Here is a 19,163-nt window from a genome sequence, read left to right as displayed (position 1 = left end):
ACATCAATGACAAAATAATGATTGAAACACATAATCTTCTTCAACAATCTCTCTCTTTTAATCTAGTTTCAATAATCTCCCTCAATAATGATCTTTCCAATCTAATCTCAACAAAGGCTATTGCCAAAACATTATTGATGAGTGGGAAAGAGTTCCTTAAGGACCTAAAGGAAGGTGAAGGAGTTAGATATGCTATAATTGTGAAGCCAAAGAAAGAGGGGGCATCAGTATAAGCACATATAATTTTAGAAGTACAAACACTACTAGATTAGTTCAAGTATATCATATGTGATGGAGCACCACCAACATTACCCACAAAAGAGCCACAAGTCATCAAATTGACTTCATACTAGGTGCATAATTACCTAAAAAGGCTTCATACAAGACAACACCAGAGAATAATAAGGATATAAAAAGGAAAGTCCAAGAATTTCTTGACCAAGGGCTAATTAGGAAGAGGATCAATCCATGTGCAGTCCTAGTTGTCCTAGCCTCTAAAAAGGGAGGCAAGTGGACAATGTGTATAGACTCTAGGGAATTCACTAGAATTAAAATTAGATATAGATTCCTATTCCCAAGATAGAGGATCTAATGGACTATCTTGGTGGAGCTACATAATTTTCTAAAATTGATCTTAAGAGTGCCTATTATCAAATAAGGATGAAGGAGGTTGATGAATAGAAGTTTGCATTTAAAACTATTAAGGGTCCCTATGAATGGTTGGTAATGTCATTTGGTCTTACCAATGCACCAAGAACCTTCATGAGGGTTATGAATAAACTCTTAAAATAACAATGGAGGGAGTGTTTGTATTTGTGTACCTAGATGACATCCTCATCTTTATTAAGGAAAAAGAGGAGCACATAAAGAACTTATAAATAGTGTTGAAGAAACTTCAAGAGGAGAACTTAATAGTGAACCTTAAGAAGAGTGAATTCATGAAGAAGAGCTAGTTTTCTTGGCCTTTTTAGTTTCTCAAGGAAGTTGAAATATGGATAAGATTAAGGTAGAGACAATATTGAGTTGGCATACTCTTAGATCTACTACTAAGGTAAGAAGTTTCCTCTATCTAGCACAATTCTATAGGAAATTTGTTATAAATTTTAGTGATATTTGTGAACCTATGATGGTTACCATTAAGGGAGGAATGAAAAAAAAGTTCACATGGACCAAGGTTGTAGATGAGATTTTTAAAAGGCTAAAGAGGGAGGTGCAAACCCAACTAGTATTGGTCTTTCCAAGTTTTGAGAAAACATTTTTGGTAGAGTGTGATGCAAGTAAGATAGAAGTCGGGGCAATATCAAGCCCAAGATTGGAGGCCTATGGAATTATTCAATGAGAGACTTAATGAAGCTAAAACAAGGTATTCAACATATTATTTGGAGCTCTATGCCTTAGTCAAAGCCCTTAAGAAGTGGAGGCATTACTTATTGCCTAAGGAGTTTGTTGTTTTAACTAACAACCAAGCACTAAGTTTCATTAATTCATAGAAGAAACTTAGTCTTAGACAAATTAAATGGATGGAATTTGTACAATACTAAACCTTTACAATCAAACATAAGAAGGGCACGAATAATAAGGTGACAAATTCTTTAAGTAGGAGATTGTTGATAATTCAAGAAGTCAAGTTGGAAATCATAGGGATAGAGAAATTCAAGGACATGTATGGTGAGGATGCTAATTTCTTAGAGCCATACAAGGTATGTAGTAACTTTGAAAATCATTTTCATAGTCAATTTTATGAATATATATTGCAAAATGGTTTTTTTTTAAGGGTTAGAAGTTTTTTATCCCAAGGGGATCCATGAGGGAGAATCTCATTTAGGAAAAACACAATGGAAACATGAGTGGGAATTTTGGCCTTAACAAGACCCTAGACCTAGTGGAAAGGTTCTATAATTAGCCCAAGATTAAAAAAGATGTGAGAAGATATCTAGAGCAATGTGGCATATGCCAAAAGGAGAAGGTCATGTCATCTAATGAAGGACTTTACCAACCACTACCCATTCCTAATAGGCCTTGAGAGTGCATAATGATGGATTTCATAGTGGGCTTACCTAGGAGAAAGGAAGGGTTGGATAGTGTGTTTGTAGTAGTTGATAAATTTAACAAGATGAGAAATTTCATACCTTGTTAAAAAACACATGATGCTAGCCATATAGCTAATATATTCTTCAAAGAGGTGGTTAGAATTCATAGCCTACTAGTAAATATATTGGCTGATAGCGATTTCAAATTTATGGGGCATATTTGCAAAACCCTACTAAAATGATTAGGTACAAACATAGCTCATAGTTCTTTCTATCATCCCTAAATAGATGGGTAGATAGAGGTCATTAATAGGCTCCTCAAAAACCTATTAAGGTGTCTTACTAAAGAATATGGGAAGAGTTGGGAACAAGTCATCCCTCAGGTAAACTTTTCCTATAATGATAGAAAGAATAGAAAAACTTGATTGAGTCCCTTTCAAATAGTTAATGGGTCACATCCAAGGGGCATGGCACCATTAGTTGACATGTAGAGGATTTTTTTCAATACATCAAGGTAATACATGATTAGGTGAAGAAGACCTTGATAGAAGAAAATTAGAGGTTGAAGGAAAAGAAGGATGAAGGGAGGAGAGACTTATAATTTCAAATAGGATATTTGGTCATGGTCTATTTGAGAAAAGCTAGGCTTCAAAAGGGCACTCCAAGAAAATTGTAAATGAAGAGGATTGGGCCATGCAAGGTGCTAGAGAAGTATGATTCCAATGCCTACAATGTTGACTTACCAAAATACATGTTCATCTCTCCCATTTTCAATGTTAAGGATTTGATACCTTACAAGGGTCTACATATTGATAAAATGTAGAATTAGATAGAGCTCAACACAGACATATCAGACTTGCAGGTACATGAAAGGAAGAAATGACAAGCGGAGAAGATACTAGACTCTAGGGTGAAGAAGAGCACAAGGAACAAAGTTTACAAGGAACATCTGGTAAAATGGAAAGATACCCCTAAAGCTAAGGTAACTTTGATTTCTAAGAGTGACTTCAAGAAGCATTTGATTAGCAAGGAGTTCCTCTCATCACAGGTACCTTAACCTTCTTCTTGTAGGGGAGTATGGTGCAAGATAACCTTAGGGAAGGGCAAATCAATAAAGAAAGTGTGGCTTTTAAATTCTCTAGCCAACCATTTGATGAGCAAGGACTAATCATGAAGTCACATGGTGTGTCTATGATATGTAAATAGGTAGAAGTGAAGTCCTAATCATGAACTTAGAAGATAGGATATAAGTATGACTATAAGAAAAAAATTGGTTAAAGGGGAAAATATGGGAGAATACCTTAAATGGGGAAAGGGGTTATTTGGAGTGGTCTTTAGGTGTTCTTTGAACATTCTAGGAGGTTTGAAATCAAACTAGATCAATTTAGAAGGATAAGAAGTCATATTACCAAAAATTATCAAGTCATATTACCAAAAAGGAGAGTTTGTAACTAAACCTAAAGGTATGAATGCTTAGGAAAAGGGTATATAAGCATCATCTAACTCATTAATAGGGGTTGCTTATGTGAATGTATGGACAATTAATGAAATAACAGGAAATCACTGACATGAAACAAGGTTTTTGATAGGAAGTCTGTTTTCTTTCATTAATTTTCTCACTATTTTGAATGGAAGAGATGGTTGAAGGCATGTAGAAGCTCTATGCAATTTTGTGTGAGCATTTGAATTTATTTAGGCAAGTTTTAAAAATTATTTAATTTTGTGCTTCTTGCTAGTTGGTTTTGAGTAGACAACACTAAAATGGAAAAAGCTTGAAATCCCACTATTAAAATTCAATGGCCTTTGGGATTAAAGTTGAATCCTTTTTGTACTATGTATATAGGGTTTTTCTTTGGTGCAGGAGTCAATTTTCTATTTTTGCAAGTGATCCCTAGGCAAGCTAGTGAAAGCTTGGCAAGGCATAGTGATGATTGCAAGAGAGTTTTAGCACGAACCATGGATTGGTATGCACCAATCTTGGTTCAAAAATGGTGGATTAGTGTGGCATGTGTCCTAAAACTAGAGGAGAAGGTCTGATGCATAGTTTAGGTCATCTTATAAGTTGGATTGCTGTCACTGGCCTTGAAACCCTCAAAATAGGGGTTTTCTAGAAAAGAATTATATTGACACCATGGAGGCCTTAGACCTAGAAAATACTTGAGCCTAGGTCAATTGGAATTTTTTTCTAGAATGTATCAATAGGAATTGTTAATATTTTTAGCAAGTTATTGAAGAACCCTTGCTTTTAGGAGGGTTAATTGGGGCTCTTTGGGCTACAAGGCCAAACAAAGTAAGAATGGGTTTTTGGTGTGTGAGACCCAAAAAGATGGTGCAAAATGGCTTGGAATATGACAAGAAAATCATGAGGAAGGTCTAAGCTTTGTTTTTCCTTGCTGGGATCATTTGGTGCAGTTATGACTTGATAGGCCAAAAAGGTACATAGTTGGGATTTTGGAGTTAGAGGAGTGAAACTTGAATTAATAGGAGAGTTTTTTGTTAAAATGGGATTAGGAGAGAATCTTCTAGGCTAGGGTTAGAGAAGAGACCTTAATAAAGATAGAAGTAGCCTTCATAGAGAAAGAAAGCTCTAAAAAGAAGAAGCTTCCCATCAACGGATCTCAAAGATTCACCTTAAAATGTATCTCTTCCATGCCACAATATAATAATAAAAAAGAATGAATCAAAAAATCTAAAAATTCATTATAAGTCATGGCATACATAATAGATTTATTCTTGTGTACTCTTTTAGTTATTTTATGTGCTTCTTTTATAGATGTACTCATAGGAACATGAAACTCACCTTAAATGTAAAAATGCTCGTAATTCCTCTTCTTTTTTTATAGTGATATTTTTCGGCAAACCAATATTGGGTCTAGACTTAAATTTTCTGCCTTCCTACTATTTAGTTGATTTAAATTATAATGAACAAGTAACCATTTTAAAATATTTATGAAGAAGTTGAAATAAATAGCCAATTAGAAACTACAACTGGAACAATTGCTATGTTGTTATTGATGGCAAACCTTATTGGTGAGATAGTTTCTACCTGAGTAGAGTGCCTTATCAAGATGATTGATGAAGAGGATTTGAGAAGAAGAGATGTAAAGAAGACCTAGTAGAAAGGTTGAGTTATGAGGAATTAAAATGGGCACTTGACCAGATGGACTTTGACAAGATATTATGTTGTTTAATCATAATACTTAACAGAGAAGATAGTTGTGTTAAAGCCTAGAATAGATGATCAATGAAGGATGAAATGCATAAGCTTAACTAAGCTTGAAAGTAGAAGATTACGTATACTATAGTTGAAGAAAACTTGTGCTAGTGTCGACTGAGTGAGTGGTAGAAGCTGAGAAAATATAGTGTTGACCAAGCATCAATAAAGAAAGAGTAGCAAAAAAGTTGGACTAAGTATTAGTAAAAGGATCAACAACCAATAAAGGACCAAGCAAAGAAAGTGTAAGTCAATCAAGATAGTTAGTGATGACCAAGTTATCTAGTAATGACCAAGGTTGAGAACATAGTTTTAGCCAAGTGTCAACATTTGTTATTTTATGAAGGAATTGATATTTCTAGTTGACATAGTTGAATTGATGAAATATGTAAAGAATGTTGAAGATAAGGATTGATGACCTAGATCATTTAATGTAAGGGAGATTGTGTTTGAGAATTTCTAGACATGGATTCAAAGAGGAGTTTTGAGAAGTTTCTTGAAGGAGGAGGAAACAAGATGATGGAAGGATTTGATGAATCTGACCTAAACCTAAGATCAACACTAGTGTTTAAGTGGAAAAAGATCAAAGCTACCTATTTAAGAATGCATAAAGGCTAACCTACAAAGGTTGGAGTAGTTTTTGATTATGTTGATTGTAAAACTTGAGCATAAGGATGAATAGTGAAGAGTTGAGGTGAAGAGTGATTGTTTGAAGGGTTTCCAAGAGAATCAATGATGGAGATGATAATAGAGTCTAGTTAATGAATCAGTTATTGAACTGAATTGTGATATGTATTTGCAAAGTGATTTATATTTATTAGATTAGCCTATTGTTACTTTCTAACCATTATATCAGTTAAAATCATTTATTCAAGGTGAAATTCTAATTGAATGTTCTTATTTCCTCTAAAAAAGCCACACCTAACAAGGTGATAAAATCCTTTAACAAGGTTACACTTAATAGTGTGTATTGTAACCTTTAATAGCTTTGGATCCTAACAAAGTTCACTCTACAAGAGTGAAAATTAGTTACATGTTATTGGTGGTTTTCCCCAAATTGGGGTTTTACATTAAATCTTGGTGTCTTAATTGTGTGGATTTTATTTGAGATGTTTATTGTTTAAAGTTTTACATTCTACAAGTGGGTATGTCCATGATCATGGTGTGCCAAAAAGTGGTGATCTAAAAAATATGTAGTTCTTAAATGCCTCAAAGCATTTCAAAATCTATTCCAACTTTTTATCCACCCATCCTGATACTAAATGAAAACAATTAATACCTTTATAAGGCCTACTATATCTTTCAATACCAACCCTATATGGTCAACTTTAAAAACATCTTGAAAATATGTTTTTGGCCTATTCTTTTGTATTTTTTACTTCAAACACATAGCTAACAACCATTTATCACCAAAATTTGATGAAGTGAAAATGGTTTCTTAAGAATGGTCTTAGCTTTCCATAAATGTAAGGCTTTTCAAATTAAAAGTTAAGTATTAATTAATTATTTTCTAATGGAGTTACTTATAAAGTGTTGATTGACACAATATTTGAAAAAAAACTATAACTTTCAAATGGTACAACATTTTTGAAATCCAAAAGATGCATCACATTCTATGTTTCTTCTACTATAAGGAAAAAATAATAATTAAATTTTGTAGAGTTTTGAATTAGTTAAGGTGGTTAGACATGAGAGTTTTTTATTCTAGAAGTACAAAAGTAGAAAATTTATAATTATTAATTTAGTTAGCATTAAAATACCCAAAAATATGTGTCACATCCAAACATGAGTCTACTTCTTATATCTAGAATATTATTAAAAAATATTATCATTTGATTTTGATTAAGGTGGTCAGACATATGTCTACTTATTTTTGTCCTAATTTTTTTTTACTATTGTATTAAAATTCAAAATTTTGACCAATCAATTTTATTTTATTTTAGACAAGACCTAGTAGTTTAGAAACTAAACTCAATTTCCTAGAGATTCTTTTCTCTCAACTTTTTGATGTCAAGTTTATAACAAGTAGAAAATTGCGCATTAAGTTGACATAACCTTGATTTGCTAATTTTTTATTGCCACTTAAGAGCATAGTTGGGTTAACCATAATCCTTTACAAACCCAAGTTAGTTATTATTGGGATATTGGACTACAAGTTTATGTCATTGATAGGTTTCTATAGAACAGATTGGATTAGAGATTAGATTTAATTTGTTTGAAGAGTTGAAAATTTTAATTGCTACATCTAGACCCAAGGATAACTAATTAACCCCCCAACTCTTAGGTATTCTTATCATTTTAACAATTGGTATCAGAGCTTTGGTGCTTGTAGAGAAAATTTTGAAGTGAATTAAAGCTAAAGATCAAGAGGTACATGTTGGAGATACCCAAGTTAAACAAGAAGAACTCCCCTACATGGAAATGTTTGATAAGGCTACATATTGCTAGAATTGGAGATTCAATATTATTTAATTAGAAAATGAATATGTAACTGGACCTACACCCATGACAACCCAATAGATAAAGGAAAAACATGAGCACAATCATGCAATATTGGAGATTACATCTAACCTAAGATATTTAGAATTTGATGACATAAAGGACTGAAATACTACAAAGAAGATGTGGGAAAAGTTGGTAAAGATCCATGGAGCAGATAAGAAGGTACTAAAGTCAAATCCAAAAGCTTAGGAGGAAATTTTGATGAGATGAAGATGATAGAAGGTAAGAATAGTTCTCAATATGTTGGTAGAATTGAAGAAGTTGTGAATGCTATCAGAGGAGTTGATAAAAGGATCAGTAATGAGATTATGATCAACAAGGTATTAGGAACTTTACTTTCTATTTATACTATTATATTTTCTACAATACAAGAACTAATATGTACTCCTAGTAATGATCTAAGCTTCGATAGTTTGGTTGGTAGACTCAGTACATTTGAACTATTAAATTTTGAAAATTTCAATGGCCCTGCTATTGAAGCTACTTTCAAGTTACGATTGGTTTTACACAATTCTAAGAAGAAGAAGAAAGAAAATTATGAAGTTAGAAAAAGTGAATCTTCTAATGATGATCTCAATGATCTTGAAGCATTAAAGGCTAGGAGACTACCAAGAGGCAAAGAAAAATTCAAAGATAAACCCACTATAATCTATTTTTCATATAATAAAGTTGGTCATATTGCTAGAAGATGTCTTGATAGAGATAACAAGGATGAGAGGATAGACAAAAAGTTCAAAGAAAGAAGAAATGGAAAAGAAAAAAAAGGATATAAAGACTACAAAGGCAAAGGTAAGAAGTCATGTTACATAGTTGAAGAAGAGACTGATGATGATTCTGATAGTAATGATGTAGAAGTTGTTTATGTTGCTATGAAAGATGATTCTAATGAAGATGAGAAAGCTCCACTTATTTCATATGCGAGTAAAGGTGACAAGTGGATAATTGATAGTGGTTTCTCATAGCACATGATTGGTGATAAAAGTAAGTTTGAAAACCTAGAACATTATAAAGGATGTAGTGTTAAGTTTGGTAATGATGTAGAATGTCTTGTGAAAGGTAAAGGATCAATAAAATTGACTGACAAGATTAGATGTGATAATTCTTATTGGGTTGAAGGACTTAACTAAAATTTGTTTAGTGTGGCACATTTGAAAAATTTAGGCTAAAAAGTTGAATTTTAGCACAAGAAAGATAAGATTGCTAATGGTTCGGGTTAATTGATTGGAAGTGGAGATCAAAAAAGATGTAACTTGTTCTATCTAGACCTATTCGATGACAAATTCTTGTTTGAACAATGTAATGATATATGGTTTTTTCATAAGAGTTTATGTCATTTGAACTTCAATAATTTGCTAAGCATTAGTAAGATGAAGAAAGTAAGTGGATTACCAAGATTAAGAAACCAGATAATGTGATGTGTAAACAATATCAATTGAGAAAAATGAAAATCTAGTTTCAAGAGCAAGACCTATACTTATGATGTTATTTTAGAGTTGGTTGATATTGACCTTTTTGGATGTATTGTAGTGCAAAGCTATTGTGGTGAGAATTATGTAGTCAATACTTAAGATCATTTCTATAGATTATCCTTAATAAAAAAATTATACACACATGTAATATACATGCACATACATGCATACATACATATATGCATATGTATATATAGACACACACACACACACACACACACACACACACACACACACACACACACACACACACACACACACACACACATACATACATATACATAGACACACACACACACACACACACACACACACACACACACACACACTCATGCATGCACACATGAAGAGAAAGCAAGAGAGAGAGATATTCTCATCCACAACTCATTAACAATTTTATTTAGTAATAGTCATACTCATACATCATTAGTAAACATTATTAAACTAAGAATGTGTATCAACTATCTCCCACTTATCTTACGGCTATTTTCCAATTGTTCTATTGTCCAAAATCCATGATTAACAATAGAGTAACACATTATCTACATTCCTTCTAGTATCCAAATTTATTATCCATGAAGTAACTTTTAAGGCCCTAGTTTGGTGTACCATGATCTTGTACATGTTATAATATATAGAATAACTAAGAGGGGGTTGTGCAGGTGAATCAATTATCCAAGGTTGAGATGTACCAATTGAACAAAAAAACACTTAAACAATTTCAAATCTTATCATTCCATTACTCGGTCTCTACTATAAACTATTGGCAACATTAGCTAACTATCCACTATTCTTGAAATAATAAACTTGTAGAATGTAAAATTAAATCAATAAAACATCATAATAACACCCACATAAGGTTGTTACTAGGATTCAACATGGAAACCTAATTTGAGAAAAACCACTAGCAACATGTGACCTATTTTCACCCTTCTAGAGTGAGCCTTGTTAAGAGCCAACCTATTAAAGGTTTCAATACACACAGTTAAATGTGATCTTGTTAAAGGATTTAATAACCCTATTAGGAGTGGCCTTGTTAGAAGAATTTAGAAAATTCCATTAGAATGTAACCCAATTAAAGGATTTACATAGACTATTAAGTCCTTATGACTATTAGGTTAATCTTAACTAAATGATTTCAAATATTATTCACAATGGTTAGAAAGTAAAGGGAAGTTTGATCTATTTAGTACAACTTGTTGTGGTTTCACAATGCATGAGCCATTTCTCCTAAGAAATGGGGACCCTATAGTAAAATTTTTCATTTCCAAATCCCTAGTTTGGGGTCTGAGTCTTTTTTAGGACTCAATTTGGTGTCTGATTCTAGCCCTATCCTCTGCCTAAAAAACCCAGTTGTTAGAAAATGAAGATTTTAAGTGTCAATATGATTTGAAAAAGGAAAGGTGTGCACTAGTGCACCTAGCACACATATGCACCTACCAAAGGTGTGTATGTATGCTAGGCACCTTAGTGTGGGAACACTTCTCTTTCTAAGTGTGCACCTATGCACATGCAAAGGTACGCACCCCCAAAGGGTGCACTCCATCTTGGGGCTATAAAATCTCAGGATCCCCCCAACTCCCTATTTCATTTTCTCCTTCATCCCCTAGTGAGTTCACCTCCATACCCTTTGAGGTGCACCATCTCCTTACCCACACATACACTTAACACCTTAAGTTTAAAGGTGCCCATCATGCACACCTATGCAAGGTGTGCAAAGTGTGCACCTGTACTCTTTAAAAATTAACAAACCTAAAAACCTTTACCTAAGTGAAAGGTTTGCATATATGCACCTATCCAAGGTACACATATATACACCTTACAAATAACTAAACAAAGAAATTTTTGGAAATGGTGTACATGTGCACACCCTATCCAAGGTGTGCATGTGCACACCATTATTGACACAAATTATTTTGCACAAGGTTAGGGTGCGTACATGTGCACCCTTAGTCTTTTAGAGATGAATAAGTCACTAAGTGCACCTAGCACATCCCAAAGGTGCACAAGGTGCACTAAAATTCCTATTAGAGGCTAAATTTAGGTATTTAGGTGTTTTAATGGGTTTTAGGGTTCTGGGTCATTTTTTTTAGTGATCAAGGTCTATTTAGGATTTTATTTTCCACCTTTTGGACAAATGCATTTCTATTTTTTGTAGATAAAATGGGTTTCTCATCATCCTCACTAGTAGTGAAGATTTCTCCAAAATTGGTGGTCTTTAAGTTTTAAGATGTCCAACCAAAATCATGCTTACAAGATGTGCATTCAGAGATTTGGGACATTGAGTTAGGTCATATTGACTAGAATGCTTTCTTAGTACTCTGAAACAAACCAAAATAGAGATCCCCAATGATTTATGCACTTATTAGATCAGTATTGGTAAAAGTGGCTTCACACCTTGTATCAATACAATCTTCATAATTGATTATGGTCTTAGCAGAGAATTATGTATCAAAAGTGAAAGTGGTAAAAAGTGTAATAGGAGAGATGATCCTAGATCAAAGACCAAAGAAAATTGAGAGAGTATTGCATCTTCCAAAGGTAGATCAATATATTAGGTTGACTTATCATCAAGTAGAAAGGTGGTACAAGGATCATGAACAAGAAGCTACATAAATTAGTCAATCATCATATTTGATTGATAGGACATCTATGGGAAGAAAAACTAGAAAAGTAGACATGACTAGAGGGTATATGAAGGATCATATTGGATATTCCATTGTGTTATTGAGTAGGATTATGGGTCTAATAGTAGTAGGGAACTTGAAAATTTGGATGGTACATTTCCTTGAGACCATTAGAATGGATAAAATGAAAATTGACTAGGCCACAATACTTAGTGAGAATCTAAATGAATAACTAGTGGTAGCTAACACTAACCCTAAATTCTATATGACTTCATATTTGGTATATCTATTAGTAACAAGGACTATGGACTACTAAGGGTTGTTTAAGAGGGGAAGCATGCAATATGTTGATGCCACACTTATGTGGTATACCCCCAACTATTAAAAAAGAAGTTGTCAAATCAAAGTAAATAATATACGATAGTGGATGATGCTTTCATTTTTGCAATCATCTAATTCATTGAAGGTGATTATTACAAAAAGGATGTCAATAGAGGCAGCAACAAGAATTACAAAAATAGACACCTACTACATCTAATTCAAGACATTCCCTACATAAGGGTAGTGGGTACAACTATAAATCTTGAGAAGCTCCCTAGGTATCCATGTGATAGAGTCCTTTTGCTAGAAATTGCTCAACTCTCGTCTACACATGACAGAGTAAGGAAACAACATAAGAAGACCTAGGTATGGCCTATCACCATAGGTCCATTTGGTGTCAAGTAGAAGTAGGATATCATTACTTTTGAGTTAGAATGGGATTAGTATCCCTTGGAGGATTATAACTCACCTTTTCCATGTTTTGATAATATTGGCAGAATTCAATACTTGGTAGGAAAACAATATAAATAAGAAGATGCCATAGAGGATCATTGGATGAATGTAGTAGATGAATATGATATCTAGATAAGGGATTATTATAGGATGTCTCTTCATTTTGTAGGTAGTTCTTTGAAAATAAAGTTCTCGTTGAAGATTGTTCAATAAGACACTAAAGAGGTCTTAGATACCTTGTATAATACAGATAAGATATATGATTGGCTAATCATGAATGCTGAAATAGATAGAGAAGAAATTATGGATATCAATCATGGGGTGAGGTATATCATCCAATTGAAAAAGGAATGGATTAAGAAGCCATTTAAGTTGGACCTAGTTCCTAAAACAATCATCTTATAGGCCACAACTCACCCATTAAAGGGAAGATGGTTGAAAGTTATAGAACCAACATTCACAGCCCAATCTCCAATTAGGCTAGAAATAGTGTATCAAAATGATATATAATTTGGATAATTCAAGGAATAGAAAGAAAAAAATAAAAGGAAAAGTGTTTCTCCACAGCAAGTCGAGCTCGAAGTTGAAGGGACTCAAGCTTAGGAAGTAATTCAAGCTAAAGAAGCCACTCAAGCTCAAGATAGTCCACAAGTGCCACCACTGAAATAGGGATAGGGACCTAAAGAGGAAGCATAAGAGGTGTCCCCATAGGTTCAAGAAGAAGAAGCCTCTCCATTAGCTCCTAAGAGAAAAAAAGGCTAAGACTCCAATTAAAAGAACTAGAAGACAAAAAGTGCAAAGGTAATTCCTATTCCTTTCATCCTAGAAACCATTCCTAAAGAAGTTGAAGAGGATGAAGAAGAGAAAGAGGATAACCTCCTCTTGAGTTAGAGGACTCATCTAGCTAGGGTAACCAAGGAAAAAGTAAGAAGGAGTTTCACTGAATGCCACCATCCATTCCCACACAACATATTTAGGTTCAACCTTAGAGGATGAGCTACAACAATGGGTTGATGAACAAGAGGACCAAGGGGTTGATGTCTTTAAAATGTCAAAATTTGACTTGATGCTTATAGGTACTTAACTCATAGGCAAAAAGATAAGGGATAAACCAATGAATTAGCCTTTACAAGAAGAAAAGAGTCAAACACCATCTTTTCAACAAGGACCTCTAGGTACCTTGCCATCACCAAGTCAAGATTTATCTTTCTTAGATAAAGGTTCAGCTACTCCTCTCCCTTCTATTAATCAAGAGAAAGTAGAAGCTATGAAGGAAGAGGAGCCACAAAAAATACTTGTTGATGAAGTATTAGAAAAGGGGAAAATAAATGAAGAACCTCAACAAACTTCTCAAGATAGAAAGGTAAGTGCTATGCACTCAACATAAATATGGATGCCTAATGTAGATCACCCATAGAAAGAAAGGACTCTAGAGAGTAGTGATAACGGAAAGGGTATAGTAGAACAAACCCCCTCTTCATCTAAGTATATGTCTCCAATGGAAACTACTCCAAGATGGTTTAATAATGAGGTGATGATTAGGCATAAAAGGCAATTGTACTATAGTGAGGAGGAGGGAATGAAAGAATTAGTTGAAGCCCTCAAGAAACTTGAGCTACCATGGGTGATGCATGAACATTGGCCTTTATTATGAGGAACCCAAAATTAGGACTTGTTCACTCATATTTCTATCCCTTTTCTGCATGTAGATACTCAAGATCTGACCACAAAACATTATTAGATTAAAGAGGTCTTGTTGGGAAAGCCAACTATGGACATGGCTAAATTGATGGTTACCATAGGAGTTAAAGAAGTGTTTAACCACTTGCAAAAAGATGGGTCTGAGTTGTTGAGGCTCCCAAAATAGAATGAACTTCTAAGAGGATATTTGCATGAAGTGGTTGGTCCTTTTGACCCTAGTAATCCTGAGGAGACTCTAGGTGCGACACTTGATAGGAAGGAGAAGATAGTTGTGCAAATGGATCCATTTTTTAAGGCATGTCTATAATGGAGGGAAAGTTTTGAGGAAAAAGGCATGTTGATAATACAAGAAAACCTTAAATTATTGCACCATATGTAGAATAATTCAAATAGGCTAGTTGTTATACTAAACTAGAATTTTGGATCGATGGACGAGGTACATATCTTGGGTAAAGACCTTCATGTGTTACAATCAATAAAGTGGAAGAGGTATCATATGCTCATGGATGTATATAAAGAGGATGAATTGGATAAGATAGATGATTGCGTTGAGAAGATTAATGTTGGTAATAAAGTAATGGAGACATTACAAGTAGATATTCATAATCTCAAGGATCAAACCCAAGAGCAAATTTTGGAAGCTGAGAAGTATTACAGCGATGCTTGCCTTAACATTTTTGAAGATGAGTCAAGGGATAAACTCATGTCTATGAAAAAAATTGTAAAATGGTTTGGGAAGATCTTTGAAGAAGCTTTCATTGATGAAAACATTAGAAAAGCATTTAAGGCAGAGGAGGCATTGCTAGAATTGGATGTAAATCTTGAAGACTTTGTATAGACTTGCATAGAAGTGGGCAACTATCGGAAAATAGTAAAAGATAAGTATAATGATTTGGATTTTATAGATGCAACCTAAGTGATGGAGTTCTTAGAGAAATTAAAGAGTAAATATCTAGCTATAGCTCTGGTATGAAGGGGAAGAAAACATAGAAGCTAGATTTTCAGTTTTGACACTTGGGAAAATTTTGTATTTTTTTTTAATTTTCCACTAAGGTGCACTTCTAAAAAGGTGTGAAGGTGCACTTCTCCAGAGGTGTGCTGGAAGTTTTTGAAGAAGTCAAAGGTGCATCGATAGTTAATTATCAATTGCAAAGTAAGAGCTTTCCATGCACCAAAAACACAATTTAATGATAATTTAACTCCTACAAACATCCAAAAAAAGTTGAGCTTCTATTTTTGGCGTCTCCGAAGACTCCTACATCATTTTTTTGCTTCTTTCTTCTTATTTTCTCATGTATTCTTTGTTTTAAGACATGTAAGGCTTCATGCACCCATTAAATGATATAAATGAGGGTGAAGTCTGACATAGCACCATGTAGAGAGTCAATTTGTACATAAATAGATTTGTTTTATTACATTAGAAGCATATATTTTCATATGGAGATCTCTCACTCTCAACACAAATTGAGGAGATAATTTCTTATAAATTTAGGAATGTAACATCTATTTCAAGTTGTTATTTTGATGCAATAATATGTGTTATTGGTGCTTTTATTCTAGTTTTTTTTGCATGTTTACAAATTTCATTAATGTACTTAGCTAGAGAATAGATCATGTACTATTCATACTTCTTTTTTTGTCTCACATGAGCGCACATTTTTTGGCCTTCTAATCTAATGAAAAGTGAAACATCTTTTAGTTACTAAATTCCCATTGATTATTACATTAGCGGAATTAAGGAAGTGTTGTTCCTATTTTTAGTGGTTACATACTAATCTTTTCAAATGCTTAACTCGCAGATGTGTTGTTTCTATGGCTTATGTCTAGTAGGGATTTACTTTTCAAGTCATTTGCTCAAACTTCCTTTTACCCTATCTTTTTATTTTCTTTACAAACACTTATTTAATCTATGAATTCATATAGTTGCATAGTTAAAACTACATTCATTATAAACAAAAAAATACAAAAGTATATTTCTTTTTGTATGGATATTATTTTTGAGATAGCAAGAAAATTCAACATCTTATTCAAAATTGGTAAAATCATCAAAGGTCTCCTCATGAACAATCACATTTATCTTCTACTGAGTGAATCCTAGTAGGTCACAAGATTGCCCAAAACCTTGAAGTTGATCCCAAATTAGCTTTCCAGTTCGAAAGGATTCCTATTGTTAAGCATTGTGAAAAATGACAACTCAGTAGAAGTGGCCCTAGAAGGAGGTCCCTAACCATTTAGAGTAGGAGAAAGCAACATGCAATTTCAAAATTTTGCATTTTTTATAAGTTTAGAAAATTTTCTAAACTGTCACTATTCCAAGGTGCACTTTTTGGAGAGGTTTGCTTTTGTAGAGGTGTGGTTTTTTAGAATTTGACACAAACTAGAAAATATTGATCCATCATCTCCATTTCATCAAGCTTTAAGATTTTCACCTAGTACACATGAGTTTTTTGAACTTAGTCACTTTTGCAAGCCTCATAATGACAAAGGATTTTCCTAAATTCTACCACTTCCATTCAACATTTCATCATCTTCTTTAGTTATACCTCCACATCAACCACCCATTGTTCCTCCAATTTCTCCACCAATGGCATTTTTTGCAAATGTTGTAGACTCATCAATCAACTTAACAAGTGTACTCAACAACCTTCCTAAGAATCTTGAGAAGTTTTTTTCAAGGTTCATATATGGAGAGACAAGAACAACTAAAGATCACATCAAACTATTCAAGTAAATTTGCAACCAAAAGTAGATTTGTAACAATAATGTGGTTATTTTCTTATTCCCATACTCATTGGGAGATGTTGTGTTTAATTGGTATGTTAATTTATAGCCTAGATGTGTTGGAGACTGGGATACTTATGAAAAATGATTCTTGCAACAATTCAAAACTCTTATCAACCTAGTTGTGATACATCATCAATTCAAATCAACCAAAACGGACCTAGCCGAGGTGGTCTCATGCATCAACCATCACTTTCATATTGCATACCACAAGTTGGAAATGCCATACACTATATTAGTTGAAGCTACAATTCAGATATACCTAAATTCTATAGACCATCTTACTACTATTTTCCTAAGAAGACTTCCTAAAACAGATATCAACACATTGGACAAAGTCTTTTTAGAAGCAATAACCTTCACAAAGTAGGCCAATCCTAATGGAGGAGGATTGATGCCTCTAGCTCAAGCTATTATAGCGATGTCAATATATCCTATTGAAGCACCCATGATGCCTATCCAATTAATACCAATGGATCTAGTTCTATTACAATAGGCACCCACTCCACAAATCTTAGCTATAACATATCCAAGATATGAACCTCCAAAAGTTTCTTTCTTTGAGAAAAAGGTAGTAGCTTCTACTGAAGTAGACAATAGTTTTTCTTTCGAGTTTGGTCAAATGAAGAAGACTATGTCTCAAATGAATAATGAACTGACCCACTTGAGGTTGTTGCAAGGATAAAAATAAAAACTTTCAGAGAAACAATGTTGGTCCATAAAACAACAATAATTATGGTCAAAACTACAATAGGGGTTTCAGTAGAAACAATAATCCATGAAATAGTAATGGAGGAAATCATTTGAATCCTCCCAATTGCAATAATTATTTTCAAATATAAATATGACAATGGAACACTCATCCAAATAATGGAAGCATTCTTGCAGATAACAATAACAATAATGCTTAGTATGTGGACATCAATTAGTATGAAAATCATTAGAATGCATCTAACAATGATGGCTCATATTACAATGGGAATCAAGAAGTGAATCAGAATTCACAAGGAAATAGTAATGAACCTCCCATGCAATTCAATGTTATGCTACTAGAGTCCTACCTAATACACATAACATAGAAGTAGAACCACAAGTTAGTAAAGAATTTTCTTTCCCATTCAATCAAGAACCAAATATGAAACCCAAAGAGATGTTTACTTTTTGAAATGACAATCGAAATAATTACAATTTGCAAAGTCAAAAAAAACCTATGATAGATGGGATTCCTCTACCATTGCAACCATCTCCTCCAAATCCTCTAGCAAGTAATAATCTAGTACCAATTAGACCCCCATATGAAGGACAAAAAAATAAAAATCAAGGGAATATTCCTACAATCTTGAAAAATCCCACATGGTCTACAAAAAATTATAGTATTGTGGAAGGTTTGAAATGGACGAAGGCTAACATGTCCATGTTTAACATGCTATAAAATTGTCCTAATCAGTAGGAAGCATTGATGAAAACCATGGATCATACAAAGACAACCCCTAATGTGAATATTGTTCCTCACAAAATAGTCTTGCAATAGATCAATGCTTCAGAGGCCATGCCAACTATGTTTAAAGACAATGTTGAGGTGCCTCACTTTTTTCTTAGTATCAAGATCTATAGGAAGAATCTTCATAATTTCCTAATTGAGTCAGGAGCTTCTTGTAATATCATGCCACTTTTGATAGCACAAAGGTTGGGAGTCACTCCTCAACCCTCTAATCAAATAGTGATACAATTGGACAAAATAGAAGTAAAGGTTATTAGTGTGTTAAAGGATCTTGCAACTAATTGTTGATCCCTGAATTAAAGACATCATTGACATAGATGTGGTGGAAATTCCTAAGACATATAGATTGTTGCTGTAGACACCTAAATTTGATTACACCACTTTGGTAATCCTATTTAGTTATCTCTAAAGGCATCATTAATTAAATTCCTATTTAATTAATCCTTTGCCATCCCCTAGCTGATTAATTTAATTAATCATCTATAGTCCTAATTAATAAATCAAATAACCTATTATTTATCAATTAAATCCTATTCTTCTATCTAATTCCAAAATTCTCATTTA

This window comes from Cupressus sempervirens, chromosome 1 (genome assembly GCF_028749045.1).
Source record: "Cupressus sempervirens isolate cs-2001-9-10 chromosome 1, ASM2874904v1, whole genome shotgun sequence".
NCBI lineage: Eukaryota > Viridiplantae > Streptophyta > Pinopsida > Cupressales > Cupressaceae > Cupressus > Cupressus sempervirens.
This window is presented reverse-complemented; position numbering follows the sequence as displayed.